Genomic DNA, 17,596 nt, shown 5'->3' on the forward strand with positions numbered 1-17,596 from the left:
TTCCTCTTTTTCCATAAGGAATGAATTATATCGCAGTCATCCCAGTTGCTCAAGCCAGAAAATTAAAAAATCATTTTGACTTCTCTTCCCTGACTTTACATATGCCAAATCTCCATCACAAAGTTGTCCTTTAATCCATCCCATTTACTTCAACTTCACTGCAGTCATATGGCCTGACATCTCACTTCTTGCTTGAATTATTGTTCCCAAGTGTTTGTTTCCATTTCTTCTCTACATTGCCATGAATGTCCTCTACTTGAAACCTGCATTCAATTGGGTAACATTCTGCTCAAAAACCTTTTATAGCTGAATACTTATTATGCAGCCTAACATTCTTAGCTTGAAATAGAAGGTTCTAGAACCATCTCGCCATCGCTTAGTTCTCAGCCTCATTGTTTGACAGATGCCTTTCCTTGTCCGTGTTCCTGCATCTGCCTGAAATGGTCTCATCTGGCATATTTCTCTCTATCCTTCAAAAATGAACTCTGGTTTCTTTGCAAATTTTTCCTTGACTACCACTCTTAGTCTGAGTATTATGGCTGAATAAATGAATTTATTTGCCACTTTTGGTCTGTAATAAATAACTCAATAGCACAGACAAAATTAGGAAAGGGAAATAAGTACCTAATCAAATGCAAACCAATGACATATTTTGTAAGATTAGGTTTTCTTCCTCTATTTTTTGAACAAGAATTTGAGTCTTAGTAATTAATACAATACAGCTGTGAACCTCAGCCCCATACATCTCTGGATGCATAGCCTACCCTAATACCCACTTACTCTTCTGCAAAAAACAATTTTTCAGAAGTACTTATTGTAAGGATCAAATTAATGTTCATGAAGGTGCCTAACAGCCTAACATTGTATTTGGTCCATAGTGATGATATAGTGTATATAAGCTTTAAAAAAAAAATGAGCATTAGAATGGGACTCTGAATTCACCTTGAAGAGTTTCTAATTTCCAAAATGTCAGTTTTACCAATGGCAAAAGGGTAAGCATATTGTGAATATTAAACAAAAGTATTCTAGTAATGTAACTGGCACATGATAACTGTTAACTGTTAGTAATATTATTAGAGTAGGCACTTAGTGAATGATTGTCCTCTGAGTTCTCCTCCCCACTCATGTCTCAGCATAAGCGTGAAAATCATTTCATTGGGTGTTCTGAAAACAGCCACCATAATAGAGAAACCATTGGAAGAGCATTTTGGAACTTCGAAGAGAGTTATAAATAATTACTCATGTTTCATGGGATTTAGCCTTTGCATTTCACTTTATTAAGATATAGTTAAGACTATATTTTCAGGGATCATTTCTATAGTTTGTTACTAGAGATATAGTTGACATACAACATTGTTTAAGCAAAGTATACAAAGATAAGTTAGTGTAGGCATATAGGGAATGAGGTTAGTTAACATTTTCTTCACCTCACCTAATTACCACTTTGTTGTTGTTGCTGCTGTTGGTATGGTGAAAACATGTGAGCTCTACTCACATAGCAACTCACAAGTATACAATACGATATTGTTAACTGTAGTCATCGTGCTATAAGTTAGATTCCCAGATTTTTCTATGAGGGAGCCTTATAATTGAAAGTTTGTACTTTTTTAATAATGTCTCATTTCCACCAGTCCCTGGCAACCACCAATCTACTCTTTTTGCTTCCATTAGTTCTTTTTTTTTATTCTACATAGTGAAATCATGCAGTATTTGTCTTTGTCTGTCTGAGTTATTTCACTTAGTATAGTGTGTTCCATGTCCATCCATGTTAGAGACTTTTTTTATTATGGCTGAAAAATATGTTGTTGTATATATTTACCATATTTTTTAATGCATTCATCTGCTGATGGTCACTTAGGTTGTTTCCGTATCTTCTCCATTGTAAATAATATTTCAATGAACATTGGAGCACAAATATCTCTTAGAGGTAACGATTTCACTTTCTTTGAATTCTCAGAATTAGTACTACTGGGACATGTAGTAGTTCTATTTTAATTTTTGAGGTACCTCTATATTTTTCCTTGATGGTTATTAGAGAAACTATGTTTTTCTAAAAAAAAAAATGTGTTCATTGCATCTGTTGAAGATTAGTTATGTCTGGATTTATTTTTGGGCTCTTGCTTCTGTACCATTGGTCTATGTACCTGTTTTTATGCCAGTGTCTTACAGTTTTGATTACTATGACTTTGTAATATAGTTCAAAATCAGGAAATCAGTTACTGAGAAGCAAAATCTCAACAGATTAAGATAATGCTCTAATTTTTCACCTTATTTTATATATTACAGTCAAAGAAGGAGGCAGAAGGGCATTACATGAAATTCATTGGTAATACATTACAGAGGTGGGGGGGAAAAGCAAAGCTCAAATCTCTGGGATTGGACAAAAAGTAAAATGAATATACACATATTTTTTACATAGGTTGGTATAGGATAATTAACAGTCAACACTGAACACAATAACAATGAAAGGATTTGTGGTCTCAAAAAGGAAATTATCCTGACATTCCAAAGGTACGTTATCATAGATATGAAAAGATAATAAACAGCTCAGTTAAGGTAAAGATTGACCTTTGATAGGAAAAATACCTGCCTAGGACTTGACTATCTGCCATGAACTGCTTTTAGATTGAAAGTTTTAATTTCAGACCATCCTATGGGATTACTTTACTCTAGTTTGTAAGGCTACCATCTCCCCTGAACTTGTCAGGTTTAGTGTGTTGCCACTTTTTTGTCCACAAAAGTACAATACATTCATTAACAGATCCAAATTTATCTTTAGTTTTTTCTGTATTAAGTCAAATGTAGATATACTTACATTTATTTGGCAATTAACATTTTAGGATTTTAGATTATTTGGAGAAATATAGCGGGAGAGCTAAAAACAATAATTAATACTTTTCCTTCTACATTCTAAGTTCTTCTAGCTAGAATAATAACCAAATTAACACAGACAGATTACTAGGAGAAAGTCAAATTTTTAATACATCTTCATGGGGAATTCACATAAGCCTACAAATTTCAAAGAGTGAGGCAACTTGGGCATATTAGATGTTCTGGGACAATGATAGAATCCAGGAGGGCAGTATTCAATATCAGAAGTGAGTGTGGGGATATACAGGCAGATGAGAAAAGTGGGGGACATACCTGGCACGAACATTCTTGCTAGGCAATTTATAAATGGTAGGACACTGCTGGGGGTGGGGGTGTCTAGAGAACAGGCACCTACCCCAATGCCTCAAAGCTTTGAATGAAGTTTTACCATACTTCATTCAAATTAGACTAAGGCTACTATCGTAAGATCTCTTCATGAATCAGCTTTTTCTGTATTCATCTCTTGGGCAGAAAAGTGGGGAGGGTCAAAGTTTCTTTCTGAGTCTGTTCCTTAATAACTTAAAATCAATATCCTCAAAAGCCACTTCAAGATAGCAAAACTTTGGTTTCCTTTAATAGATACTAAATCCTTTTTCATCCTTTAATGTAACTTGGAAAACTCCAGAGTTTCAACGTATCAAAAGATTTTTAGAAACTATTTTTAATTCAACATACAATATTTATTTACATTTAATTCTCAATACTATTTAGATTACTATAAAAAGTTTTATGAGCCATTAGGGTCAATTATCAAGTTCTTTTTCTGTTGATAAACCCTGAAACAAAGACAAACTTATTTTTTGTAAACCCAGATAAAGTAAAAATATATTAAATGATAACTTTTAAAGACATGGCTGTTTCAATTAAACATTGGTTTTAATATTAAATATTTTACTGATCATGTGATACCACAAAGCATTTGGATGGTTTATTAGCTTTTTAACTTATATAAGCTCCAAATTTTTAAAGCTAGTGTTCTTTTTATATAAACTATTGTATTAATTTCCTCCAGAGGTAGACCTACATACAAATAGACAGACAGACATGAGACACCTGACAATTTTTTAGAAACTTTTCCTCTGTCCCTCTCCCCAGCCCTGCCCACCATCCTTCTCTCGTTGTCCTTGTCCACGGGTCCTTTATATACGTGTTCCTTCACTTGACCTTTCCCCTTCTTTCTGATAATTTCATTAATTTCTTTTCTTCCATTCTTTTCTTTTTTAGCTATGAGGCAGGTACAATCAAAAATATTAATTTATAATATTTGGAATAAGTTAAGTTTCTTCATTCAGATGGCTAAGACTTTAAGATCTTTGTCCTCGATAAAGCATCTTTAAGGAAATTGGAGTAGGGGTGGTTGCCTAGGCAAGGAAACCCTTTCAGCTGCTTGTGATTTAAGTTTTTCTTCCCCTATTGTTTCATTTTCCTCTGGTTTGTTTAGTCTCACAGCTATGGGTTTTGTTTATGTTTCTGATTATAATTAGGAAGGCCTGGAAAGCTACTGAGGCTTAGAAAATTCCATTAGAATGCTAATTTTGCCAAATTTCTCCATATAAACATATTTGATTTTTTGAAATCTTGTCAGGTTTCAAGAAGAACAAAGAGCAAGATATTTCAGTTTGGTTCTATTTTATGATTCCTATCTCTTTGTTGAAATCCTTACATTTTCATGTGTTGTTTTCCTGAATTTGTTGTGTTTCTTGAATCTAATTGAGGTTCCTTGAAATTCCACCGACTCCCCTTTCAGGTAATGTGTAGCTCTCCATTCTCTGGGGTCAGGTCACTGAAAAAATTATTGTGTTTCTTTTCTGATGTCGTGCTCTTGCCTTTTCCCATTTCTAGTGGCTTTTGCTGATGTCTGCCTTACTGAGGAAATAGCCCAATCTTCTTACCTTTTCAGACTGGCTTCAGTGCAGGTGGGTTTTTACTGCAGGTGACTGCAAGGGTCTATTGCCTCTGCTTCTGAGAAGGGTGAAGTGGCATAGTCTCTCAGATCCTTTATTTGAAGTTGTTGCTGAGGACTAAGGGGATTTATCGTGACCAAGGAAAGCTACAAGTGTCTAAGGTGGCAGTTATGGCTAGGGCTGTTGGCTTGAGTTGCTGGGGTCCTCCTTTTCATGTATGGAGGAAATTTCTTGTTGAGGAGATTCTTCTTGATGTCAGGTCTGCTGCACGGCTGTCAGAGCAGCCATGGAATTCAAGTCCTGAGATCAAGACAATGCAAAACAACCAAGGCATCTGGGACACAAAGTAGCTTCAGCAGTGGCACCAGTGTCTCAGGTTGTAGGTATGTGCAGATAGCCCATGGAACTAGGTTCTGTGTCTCTGGCCTTTATTGCTATGACTTGGGCCCTGGAGATATGCAGGGGGCAGGATGCCACTGTGCCATGGGCCAAGAATGATGGTGCAGAGGTAGCCTGGGCCCAGTGGGTCATGCTCAACAGCAGCATGGTCTCAGATGGTGGGGTCACAGAGCTGTTACAGGACAGCCCAGTCATAGTGGGTCACCGCTGAAGTCAGGACACAGGGTCAAGGCTCAGTGGTGTCTTCCCTTGTCTTACTGTTTATAATTGTATGACTCTCATGGCCCAGCTCAGTTTTACTGTACGTGACTTCTTTATTCAAAGCATCGCAGGTTTGATTCCCAGTCAGGGCACATGCCTAGGTTGCAGGCCATGACCCCCAGCAACTGCACACTGATGTTTCTCTCTCTCTCTCTCCCCTCTTCCCTCTAAAAAAATAAATAAAATCTTTAAAAAGAATGCTGTAGGTAAAATGTCATCATGTCATTGTATTTGCTTTAATCTATTTCCTATGTTGAACTAAAATTGATGAACCTGTTGGGACTTTCTATTCATCTTAAAATAGTTGAAATTTCAGAGCAATTAAACATAAAATTTTTAAAATAATTCCTTTACAATGTAAGGACGTGGTCAGTGGTGACTTGTTTGAAATAAGCCTTTTAATTTGCCCCTACTACTCAATCATGAAATAAATGAAGTAATACTAACTCTCTTTATAAAGAAGTAAGATAGTTTCTTTGGAGCAGTGTTAAAGAATTTCAAAATTCTACAATTTGAAGACTGACCTTACCAGTAACACATGTTTGAACTTATGAACACATCTCTCAATTTTGTACTACCAACCTCCCACGTTCAAAAACTCTAGCCCTTTCATTATTTCTAATTAATTTCAATGTAGCAGAAATTAAGTTTTTATGGAAACATTTTAAATCCAATAAGTGATAATAGACAATATATGTAGTAAAACTGCTAAATATTTTATTAGTAATCTTCCTGTACTCTCTCAATTTAATACTTTCTAGTGGTTCTTAGTTGTGTGTTAATTGGGGTTTTTTCCTAGTGAAAACATAAGTTTCTTTCCCTGTTCTATCGCATTCCAACTTTACATGAATACTCTTAGCTTTGTTACCTACCCCCAGGTTTATACTCTGATTTAGTTCCAACATCCAGCATGTGTTCTGGTCGAATGACTCTAGACTGGCCAGGGGAAGGGACACAGTGGTATTTTTATGTGTCCAAAACTTATCTATTACGGCTGCATAGGGCTGAACCGTTCACCCTGTAAGTGCTAAAACTTAAGAGCATGCAATTCTTTATCTTTTAAAATATTTAAAAATATTTGTATTGTCTTTTTGTGACGAGGACATGACTTCAAACATGCCCTGTTAGAAAGATTAGCAAGTCACTCAATGCTCTACCCTGTAAGCTTTATTTTATACATCAAATCTTTTAGAAACCAAGACAACTGGGATTTTTTTGTATTTACTACAAATTTTCCATTTGTAATTTATTTGCTATCTCGTCCTTGTCATCTCCTCAAAACCTGTTTTCTATCTTTATTTCTGTCAGTGAAATATGATATGTTTATCCTGTCTCTTCTCAAACCTCACCTCCTTTGTTAAGCCTATGTCCTCTGGATACCTTTGGTCTCCGGCTGATGTCCTATAGCAGTAAGTACTTTTCTTGCTGGACATAAATGAAACCACTCTCTTTACTATGATTGCATTCTAACTCTTCAGTTGTAGCACTCTGCCTATTCTATAAAATGCTGGAAGATTGCTTGCTAAAATGAACTAAAAAAATCATTAAAGTCAATGTTGACCTTCAGTTATATTTAGTATCATTTAAAGCTATAAGCTCTCTAGTTCAGTTTATAATCAGTTTCAAGCTAGTACAGAATATAGAATTTTTTTTTAAATATAGCATGATTGCTCTAAACACATATAAAATGATTCTAGGGAATCAGAAGAGTGCATTGAAATGTCCAGGGCCGATTTTGCTGTTTCTGCCATATGTAATCAACTACCACAGGTATTTCCTTAAATACATTAAAAATGGTAATTATTCTTGTGCTTAGTGATTTATTTATGTAGCTAAATAAGTACAAAACAGTCACAATAATAAAATTATACTTTTAATGGATTTTCCTAACCTTAATTGCAAATTCTGTAGTAATTAACAAAAATGTAAAATATATACCAAACAATTTCATTGTTGTGTATATGATGCAATTAATTTGTTTCAACTATTTTATTCATGACCTTGGATGTCCCAGCCAAGGAGGTACACTCTGCTCAGACATCCCATCAGAAAATACTTGCTGGTTAGCTTTAAGGAGTGCAACTGCTGACCACCTCCAGCTACTAGTGAGGTCAACAGCCACCACATCACATGCCTATTGGCCTCCCATCTGAGTTCACTCAGTGACAAAGCCAGGAAATTTAGCACTCCCAACACCTTAAAAGGTTTATGGCATGTACCCCCTTGCTTGTGTGGTTTTCCATTTAAAGCTGTGCTCTTTCCTGACACCCTCAGCCAATAGTTAAACACATCAGGAGTTCTAGGACTTGACCATTTCTGCCTACCACAGACCTTCATCAGTTAATCTTGGCTTTGGAGATCTCTATGGGGTTGGCCAAGACATCTTTGTATCATAATCTGAGGTTCTCCTTGACCATTTCTGCTTCATCCCCTCCTTTAGCTTTCACAGGCATAACCCACAATAGACATCTTTTGTGCATAATTCTGTTAGCAGCATTTACTCTTTGGAAGGTCTAACAAAGCAGTCCCAGTAGGATTTAAGGACTGTATCACTCACTGCTTTACTGCCAATAAGGACGACAATGCAGAGGTTAATGAGGCATTGATAATCCATAGCACAAAGTGATGCCTCAGTTGCTATAATTCTCAGTGGTAGTGATTTAGGGACTTGAGAACATGTTTTGATGTAGAGACTACCCTGATCATTTCAGTGATTTAGCATTTTTAAAAATAGAAAGAATCACGTATACTAGGCAAACAGAATTTACTGGTTGTTTTTTAGTAGTGCTGATGTCTGATGGAGGGGGTAATGAGGAGCTCAGAGAAGGCTCTTTAAAATGGAAAACACAAATCAGAGAATGAACAAATCTGGAGATATCATGCACCTTGACTTGAAATTCCACTACAAATCTATAGTTACCAAACCATGTGATATTGGAACAAAAGTAGACACCCAGACCAATGGAAGAGAATTGAGAGCCCTAAAATAGATCCTCATGTGACTAGACAATTAATTTATGAGCCAAAAACACACAGTGGAGAAAGGACAGACTTTTCAATAAATGATGCTGGAAAAATTAAATATCCACATGCAAAAGAATGAAACTAGACTGTTGTTACATCACATATAAAAATTAACTCAAAATGGATTAAAGACTTAAATGTAATACACGAGACTATAAAATTCCTGGAAGAAACCATAGGAGGTAGCTCCTTGACATTGGTCTTAATGATGCTTTTGTGGAACTCACTCCAAATGCAAGAAAAGCAAAACCAAAAATAAAGAAATGGTACTACAGAAAAACTAAAAAGCTTCTGCACAGCAAAGGAAACCATCATTGAAATGAAAAGGCAGCATACAGAATGGAAGAAGGTATGCACATACCATACATCCAATAAGGGGTTAATATTCAAACGATATAAAAGATTCATATAATCCAACAACAAAACAACCCCACTGAAAAGGGAACAGAGGATCTGAATAGATGTTTTTCCAAAGAGGAAATACAGATGGGCAACAGGCTCATGAAAAGATGTCCCACATCACTAAGGATCAGGAAAATGCAAATAAAAACCACAATGAGATATCACCTCATACCCACCCCTGTTAGAATGGTTATTCTGAAAAAAAAAAATAGTGCTGGAGAGGATATGGAGAAGAGGAACTCTCGTGCACTATTAGGATTGTAGATTAGTGTGGCCACAGTGTAAAACACTATGGTAATTCCTCCAACAATTAAGAATAGAATTATCATGTGGTCCATGTATTCCAATTCTGGATATTTATCTGGAGAATGAAAAAATGCCCATTCAAAGTGATATATGCACCCCTATATTTCAATATTGTTTACAATAGCCAAATTATAGTAACAACCTCAGAGTACTGATGAATGGATAAAAAAAGTAACGTATATATGTATATATACATTATGTACATATTGTATATGCTATGTATTTTTATATATTCTATATGTATGCACACAAAATATGCAACATTACTCATCACTCAGCCATAAAAATAATTAAATTTTGCCATTTGCATCAACATGGATGGACCTTGAGGGTATAATGGTAAGTGAAATAAGTCAGAAAGACAAAGACAAATACTGTATGATTTCAATCATATGTGAGATCTAATTTAAAAAGTGAACAGAAAAAAACCCCAAACTTACTGATACACAAAACAGGTTGGTGATTACCAGAAGACATAAAGGGGACCAATTGCATGGTAATGAATGGTAACTAGATTTTGGAAGGTTGACCTTGTTTAGTGTATACAGGTGTCAAATTATAAGGTTGTGCATCTGAAACATGTATCTTATCATGGACTACAACTGTGCTTTGTTTACATTCCAAAATGAATTGAAAACTTGTGTCCACATAAAAACCTGCACTCAGCTGTTCATAGCAATTTAGTTAGAGTTGCTCATTGAAAACAATCAAGATATCCTTCAGCAGGTGCATGGATAAACTGTGGTATATCCAGATATTGGAATATTATTCAAGCAATGAAAATATATGGAGGAATCTTACATGAATGTTACTATGTGAAAGAAGCCAATCTGAAAATGCTATATACTATATGATTGCAACTATAGGACAATTTTAAAAGACACAACTATGGAGACAGTAACAAAATCAGTGTTTACCAAGGGTTAGACAGGAAGGAGGGGTGAATAGTCAGAGCACAGAGGCCTTTTAGGGCAGCTCAACTACGCTGAATGAGACTATGTTTGATACATGTTGTTATACATTTGCCAAAGTCCATGTAATGTACAATACCAAAGGTTAACCCTAATACAGACTATGGGCTTTGGGTCATGTAGGTTCATCAATAATAACAAATGTACCACATGGGGGCAGGATGTGGGGGAGGCTGTGCATTTGGGGAACAGGAAGTACAGCAGAATACTCTGTACCTTCTGTTAAATTTTACTGTGCTCTAAAAAGAAATTTTGTTAATTTTGTTAATTTTTAAAAAGTGGAAAATTAACAGTAGTGGCTTTAGACTTACTAGAGCCTGTTTAGTAGCTTCCCAAGTGGCTGTCATCGATAACAGTAGGAGTGCAGATAAAAGTTTAGCCAGTATCAGCACTTAATAATCAGAAGCACAGAGCTTCAAAGACAACCACTCAACTTAGGCAAGTCTGTTTTATCGGATACTTTGGAGAACACGGGCTCTAAAACATGGGATGGGGACACCAAGGTGCATGTCCCCAAGAATTCTGGCTCTCTAGACTCCTCTGAACTCTCTCGGCTTAAAGAGGAGACCCCTCTATTGGAAGATGGCACCCTCTCGAGCCTAAGAAAACCACTCTCCAAGAACACTCCAGAGGCCTCTTCCCCCAAATTCAATGGGAGCCCCATCAGAATTTGCCTTTTTTTCTCCTGGCTGCCAGGTGGGTAATTACAGTTAACTACTAATGTAACCTAACCAGCAACATTTGGGCCTGGGCTCACACACCTGAGACAGAATTTAGTATTCTGACAAGGACTCCAGGGCCTATAGTACAAACTATTTACTAGTAGTGGTTTCTAGAAAGTGGGAGAAAGTGTAGCCAACCCTGAATGACATTGAAATGCCAGAATTGCCATCACAAATTGTAAAAGAAGGGATTAAAAGGCTCAGTAAAGGGGGCATTCTAGAATGGTTGTGCTGTGTGAGGCCAAAACACTCACCAGAAGATCATGCTGCACAGGAAGATGCAGGCACCGCTGCTCGCTGAATCTGTCGTGCACATGTCGATGAGAGGAAAAATGTTACAAGAAGTTCCATGGTGGCTCTGCCCTGCAGGCCAGTGCTGGTGATCAGAGAGGCTGTTAATGAGTTTGACTCATTGCTAGCCCTGGGGACTGTGCCAAAGCAATAGATGGCAGTTGGCAACACATAAACACCAGAAGCCAAGGGCTTTCGAGTGAAAGTGGAAACCAAAGAGACTTGACTGGCAGATCCTAGCCAGTACCTCTATTCTGGAACTCACAGTTACCTGATCCAAAGGCATAGAATTCTACAAAAACACAATATGGAGCCCACTTTATAGCAAATGAACCATAGGGATAGGCTTAAGATCATGGAATCCACTGGATTTATTATATATTGTACCACCCAGAAGCAAGTAACCTGAGACAACATTTGAATGGCCAGCTGCAATGCCTTCTTGGTGGCAGTAGCGTCCAAGATGAGGTGTCCTACTGAACCTGAAAACTATATGGCCTGTGTCCCTAGTAGGAACAATGCACGGGTCTGAGACCCGGAGATGGAAGAATGACTGCCTCACTTACCAATTATCCTCCATGACTCAAAGGGAGACATGTTTCCCATCCTTTTGTCTCTGGGACCTGCAAGGTTAGTGGTCCTTCTCTTACCAAGCAACATAAAAGGCCTCCATTGAGTTATAAGCCATGGGTGTCACCTAGGCGCACACTTTTGATTTTTTTTCCCCCCAAGGGATCTATACCAGAATAGGAATCACCAAGTAAGCAGGAAAAATGGATCCTGATCAGCATGAGGAGGTAGGACAACTGTTAAACAATTCACGAAAGAAAGGCTATGTGTAGAACTCAGGTGATGCCCTTGGGGACTTACTAGTGTTCCCTTCTCAACTATGAATAACAAGGGGCAAATGCAGTAACCACAATCTGAGGAAAGAATGATTTTTCAGGAACTTGGTCCCCTTAGAAATGAGGATTTGAGTAGCACCACCAGGTAAGTCACCAAGACCAATGGAAGCAATAACTAAGGGCAAAGAGCACTTAAAATGGTTAGTGGAGAAGAGAGGTGGTGAGTACTAGTAACAAACCAGGTCTCACTGCATTGATAAACAATAATCCTCATCTCACTGTTTTCCTTCAGAAAGAGCCACCTATTGGAACCTTGGAAGAGCTGCTGCCAAAATGTTTAGGGGACAAAGAATGGACTTTGCTACACATGGAGGTATGGTGCTCAGACCTTCAGTCAAGGAAAAAATCACCAGTGAGGTGGGCCAGTAGATCAGTTATTGAGCCTGTGAGACACATTAGAGCTTGGACACTCTTGCCTGATGCAGAACTCCTCTAACGGGCAGTCTTTGCTCTGGAGCTCCCACTAGGTTGCTGAGAATTTGTCCTATTTGCATAATGATCCGAGCCTCTACATTCCCAATCCTACATCTCTTTTCCTTTGACAGGTGTCAGGTCTGCAGCCAAGTCCAAAGACTTTGCCTTCCATATCTTTCTAATCATCTCCCTTTCATCTGTATTAGCACATAAACTTCTCACATACCTAGCCCCAGCTCAATCTCTGCTTCACAACGGGCCCAGGGAATACAATGGTTTTGCTAACTTAATGATAGTCTCAGTGGATTTTGATTGATAAATCCTCAACACCTTTTGGAAACTAGTCTCACACACAGTCCTCACTTAGGATCTGGAACAGATGTATCTTACTTTGTCTTGCTGCACTGCATCTCATTAAAAAACACATTTGGTAGATTCCCAACTCTGATAAATCTTATATCTCTGTGGTCTTGAACTGACAAGACAAAACTTCTCTTCTTTAGTCAGTATGCTATAAAAACAAGTAGCTTTTATTCCTGACGAAATACCCAATTTCTTCCAATACATTATTCAGTAAGATTTTGAAATACAACTTTTTACCACCGTTCATAACTAATATTAATAACTACAGAACAATGTGGGAGAAAAATAAGAGTAGGCGTTTCGAAGATATGTGAACATGATTTATATGAAAAGTACTTTGAAACTGGCTGAATGCAATTTTCTTCTGCGGCTTATACAAGAGAGTGATTTTTCTTTCTAATCCTTCTTTTGTGTTGCTCATTTTATTAATTTAGAAAAACTAAAACTAAAAGAAATAACTCCTTAAATTTCTTTATGGTCAGTTAGTATGTGATCCCAGGAGTCAAAGTTAGACATCACACACCCTTAAAATTATAAAATATATTTGTCCTTTGAGGTACATTCAAAATAAAAGTGGGAGTAAAGGAAAGTGACTATAAAGTGAAAACATGCTGTTATGTTAATTACAGTACAGTGATGCAAGCTCATATGGAAAAAACTTTTGGCTATATATAGACAGTAAGGTATGGGTTAAAAAATGCTGTCAGAAAAAAAGATAACAGTGCCTATTTATAGGATGACATTCCTAAAATGTACCCTGTAATGCCTAAGGAGGAAATAACATTGCTTATAGTTGAATGCAGTGCAGGCACTGAGCATATAAACTGCTTCCTGAATCATAGTGGGATGGAATTAACTACTATAATACTATATTACTGTTTGTTTTGCCCACAAACAGAGTTGAATGGAAGGTTCTGGAGTAGAACACCATAATCACTTAAAAAGGAGAAAAAGAAAAAATAGTTTTTTTAAAAAAAATCAAAATTATCTGACTGAAAGGAAAACAGGTAGGTATGTTAATATGAATACAGAGAAATTAATCTAATACAACATACCACTAGAATATCAGTGAAAGTATCCTGTTGAATCTATTCTAGAAATAGTCATTAAAAGGATAATCAAGAAACAAAAAGAATTCAGACTCCATTGCCCTGATATATCCTTCTTTAGTCTATTTCCTTACCACATACTCCCATGTTAACTGGTAGTATGTGGTAAGGAAATAGTGTTTATATATATTTTTTTCTTCCCCACATTAAGATACCTGTTATGTATAATACTATGTACTCCTAGTTTTTCACATACCTCAAGATAGGATCTTTCTCTATTAATATATCCTTGCCAATAGATACTGTGAATTTTGGGTTGCTACGCTGGTTATTATTATGCAGGAGTTTATTGGAAATTATATATCTAAGAACTAGAACAAATTCTGGGAACACAAAGTTCTTATTTAATATAAAATGGAAGTAGTATAATAATTGCTCTTATTTAAAAAATTGTATATATGTAAGCCAGATATTAATTTAAGTTAGGATCAGATGTTAATTTTTTTTGTAAATTTCCCTTTTATACTGAGTGATAAATTGAAAGTGTAACATTTTTACAAAGCATTCATAGAGTGAATTTTATAACCTTTGTAGATTAATGAATTTCAGCAATTACATTCACAAATATGAATACACACACTGAAATACAAGCAACATATTGCCTAATGATGTAATAGAAAACATTAGGATTAATATCCCCCATGGTATAAAAACTGAAAAACAATTATAGAAAAGTTAAATAAAATTACATACAGAAAAAAATCCTATAACCAAGCCCTTTGTCCCCAAATGCTATTTCTATTAGAGCATTAAGTAGACACACACACATACATAAATATTAAAAGTTTTCAGCATGATGACAGGACAAGGAGACCTCTTGTTTTTACCCCTTAAAGTTACAATAAGTCAGTCATTAAAATTCATCAAAGAATCCCCTGTTCAAAATACAAACATGTCTGAGAGACCCACACATAGGACATCTAAAGGTGGCATATGTGAGCAAGCAGGGGAGGCAGCACTGGGGGTGACAGAGACCAGAGTTGCAGACTCAGCCGGGACTCACTTCGGCCTCAGTTGATGAGCTAGCAACGAAGGTGTCAGGCTGCAGCCATGCTCAGCATCCTGAAAGGCCAGAGGTACACAAGCAGCAATCTGGTCTAAATAGCCAGCACCCATTGTGACTAAACCCAGTGTAGGGTAGAGAAGTATTATAGAAATGTACAATTATGTGTCTAGTCCCTGCAGATGCTTCAAATCAGCCCCACCCACTCACCCTATTCCCACCTATCATGGCAGAATCCAGTAGAAACAGCTAGTATACCTCAGATAGTACAGTGCAGCTCTGATTACAAGGAGGCTGGGCCAAGAACTCCTGATCCCACCATGAGATGGTACACTGAGACAGAGGCAACCTAGTCACAGAGGGGATGCCTACTTCCTTTAGGAATATGAGAAATTTTAGGGGGCTGGGACAATTCCAGCCCACTGAGATCCCTGTGGAGCTCTGGGAACTCAGAGTCACTGAGTAGGACTTTCCAGTGAGCCAGTGAGAGAAATGAAAACTTGCTCTATAGCACCATCTACTGGAAAACAAAGACTACTTATCAACCTGCTGAATTACTACAAGGAAAACAATATGAAACAGGGGAAGGAGAGAATGGGAAGGAGAGAAAGTGTAGGAGAGAATGGTAGGGGTAGGGAGGGCGAGAGGGAAGAAAGAAAGAAGGGAAGAAAAGTTCAATACCTCAAATGCCTAAGTGGAAGAAGAAAAATCCATCAGGTACTATGATTGAGGTAACAAGGTAGCTCAGAAAGAGAATTAAAAGTATCCAGAAACCAAACTCAAAGACATGGAAGATTGTGACTTAGATTACAGAGAAGACCCAAGATGGCGGAGGAGTAAATGGAAGCTACACTAACCTCCTCCCAGGACCAATCTGGAATTAAGTGGTAGAGAAATCATCCTGAATAACCAATTGAACACTAGCTGCAGAGAAGCCTGATAACCAAAGACAGAAGGAACCACTCCCCCGAAAACATGGCTGGTAGAGAGTGCAGAGGAGGCCAGAAAGGGCTGGCTGGGCTCCCACAGGTGGCCACAGAAGTGCTAGAGCAATACTTCAGCAGGCAGGTGTTCCTCCTGAGAAGTGTGGGGTTCTAAACCCCAAGCAGTCTTCCCCAGCTTACAGCACCGGAGCCAGGGAAGGAACACAGAAGACATCCAGCTATGAAAAGCAGCAGGGTTTCTGCCTTCCAGGGTGAGATGGCTGGAGACACAGAGAGCCTCATAAAGGGAAAACACAAAAATCTGTTTGTAGCCACTTACCCTGGGCTCCAGTAGAGGGGTGGCAGAGTGGACTAGAGATGCTGGAGGAGTATCTGGGTTTGGTAGCTCTGGGTAGAAGGAAGAGCCACCAGACCCTATGCTGAGTCATCCCCCCTACTGCAGAGGCCATCTTTCTCAGCCTGAACACTTCCCTCCAAGCAACATCTGCCTGAGGTGAAGTGATAGCTCTGCCCACATGAATAACTCTTGGCCCACCCCTGGGGTGCTTAAGACTTACTCCCGGGGAGTACAGCTGGAAACTTTCACTCTTTAAGCCTAACAGAAAGCCTGGAGGAAGAGGCAGAACCCTGGGAACTCTGAGACTTTAGCTGACAGTCTACCAGCCTGGTGCTGGTAAAAGCCAGCCTTAGTGTACAGCCTGGTTCTTTCTACAAACAGGTCCAATAGAGGGAGCCACATGCTGTGGATCACTCATAACTCCAAACAGGCTGCCCAGGGCCAGTCACAAGCAGTGCCTGACCAAGGTCTGAACCAGAGTATTTGCAGATCTACCTAATACACAGAAACAAATACACAGAAGCAGGCAAAAGGGGAAGACAAATGAACAGACCCCAAATGAAAGAACAAGAGGATTTCCTAGAAGAAGAACTAGATGAAATAGAGGCACGCAATTTATCAGATAGAGATTTTAGAGAGATAATTATAAGGATACTCAACAGCATGAAAAAAGACATAGCAACCATTAAAAAGGACCAATCAGAAATAAAAATGTAATATCTAAAGTGAATAATACACTGGAAGGAATAAACAGTAGGTAAGATGAAGCAGAGGATCACATCCATGATTTGGATGACAAGGTAGAAAAAAAAAACAACACCCACCCAGCTAGAGCAGCAAAAAGAAAAAAGAATTAAAAAAATGAGGAGAATTTAAACATTTTGGGCAACATCAAGCATAACAACATGCACATGATGGGAATAAGAGAAGGAGAAGAGAGCAAGCAAGCAATCTAGAACATATCTGAATAATTACTGAAAATGTCCACAATCTGGTGAATGAAAAAGACACACAAGTCCAGGAAGCTCAGAGAGTCCCAAATAAGCTGGATCTAAAGAAGCCTACACTGAGACATATAATTAAGATGGCAAGGCTTAAAAACAGGGAGAGAATCCTAAAAGCTAAAACATAAAAGCAGGTGGTTACATACAAGGGAGTACCAATTAGACTGTCCTCTGATTTGTCAACAGAAACAATTCCAGCCAGAAAGGAATGGCATGAAATGTTTAAGATGATGAAAAATAAGGACCTATAACCAAGGCTACTTTACCCAGCAAGGCTATCATTTAAAACTGGAGAAATAAGGAGCTTTCCAGACAAAAAAAAATCTAAAGGAGTTTATTAACACCAGACCATTACTGCATCAAATG

General features: G+C 37.8%; 1 long non-coding RNA gene and 1 pseudogene across 1 annotated transcript; both read left to right on the plus strand.

Annotated features, from left to right (window-relative positions):
* The first annotated feature begins 1,290 nt into the window (after window positions 1-1,290).
* Window positions 1,291-1,368, plus strand: LOC114514924 (annotated as a pseudogene).
* A 3,109-nt stretch (window positions 1,369-4,477) lies between these two features.
* On the plus strand, window positions 4,478-9,030 carry LOC118501892. Its single transcript, XR_004904555.1, has 3 exons — window positions 4,478-4,488; window positions 5,299-5,301; window positions 8,935-9,030. It is a non-coding gene; the product is annotated as an uncharacterized LOC118501892 (long non-coding RNA).
* Window positions 9,031-17,596: the final 8,566 nt, after the last annotated feature.

This window comes from Phyllostomus discolor, chromosome 7 (assembly GCF_004126475.2).
Source record: "Phyllostomus discolor isolate MPI-MPIP mPhyDis1 chromosome 7, mPhyDis1.pri.v3, whole genome shotgun sequence".
NCBI classification, from domain to species: Eukaryota; Metazoa; Chordata; class Mammalia; order Chiroptera; family Phyllostomidae; genus Phyllostomus; species Phyllostomus discolor.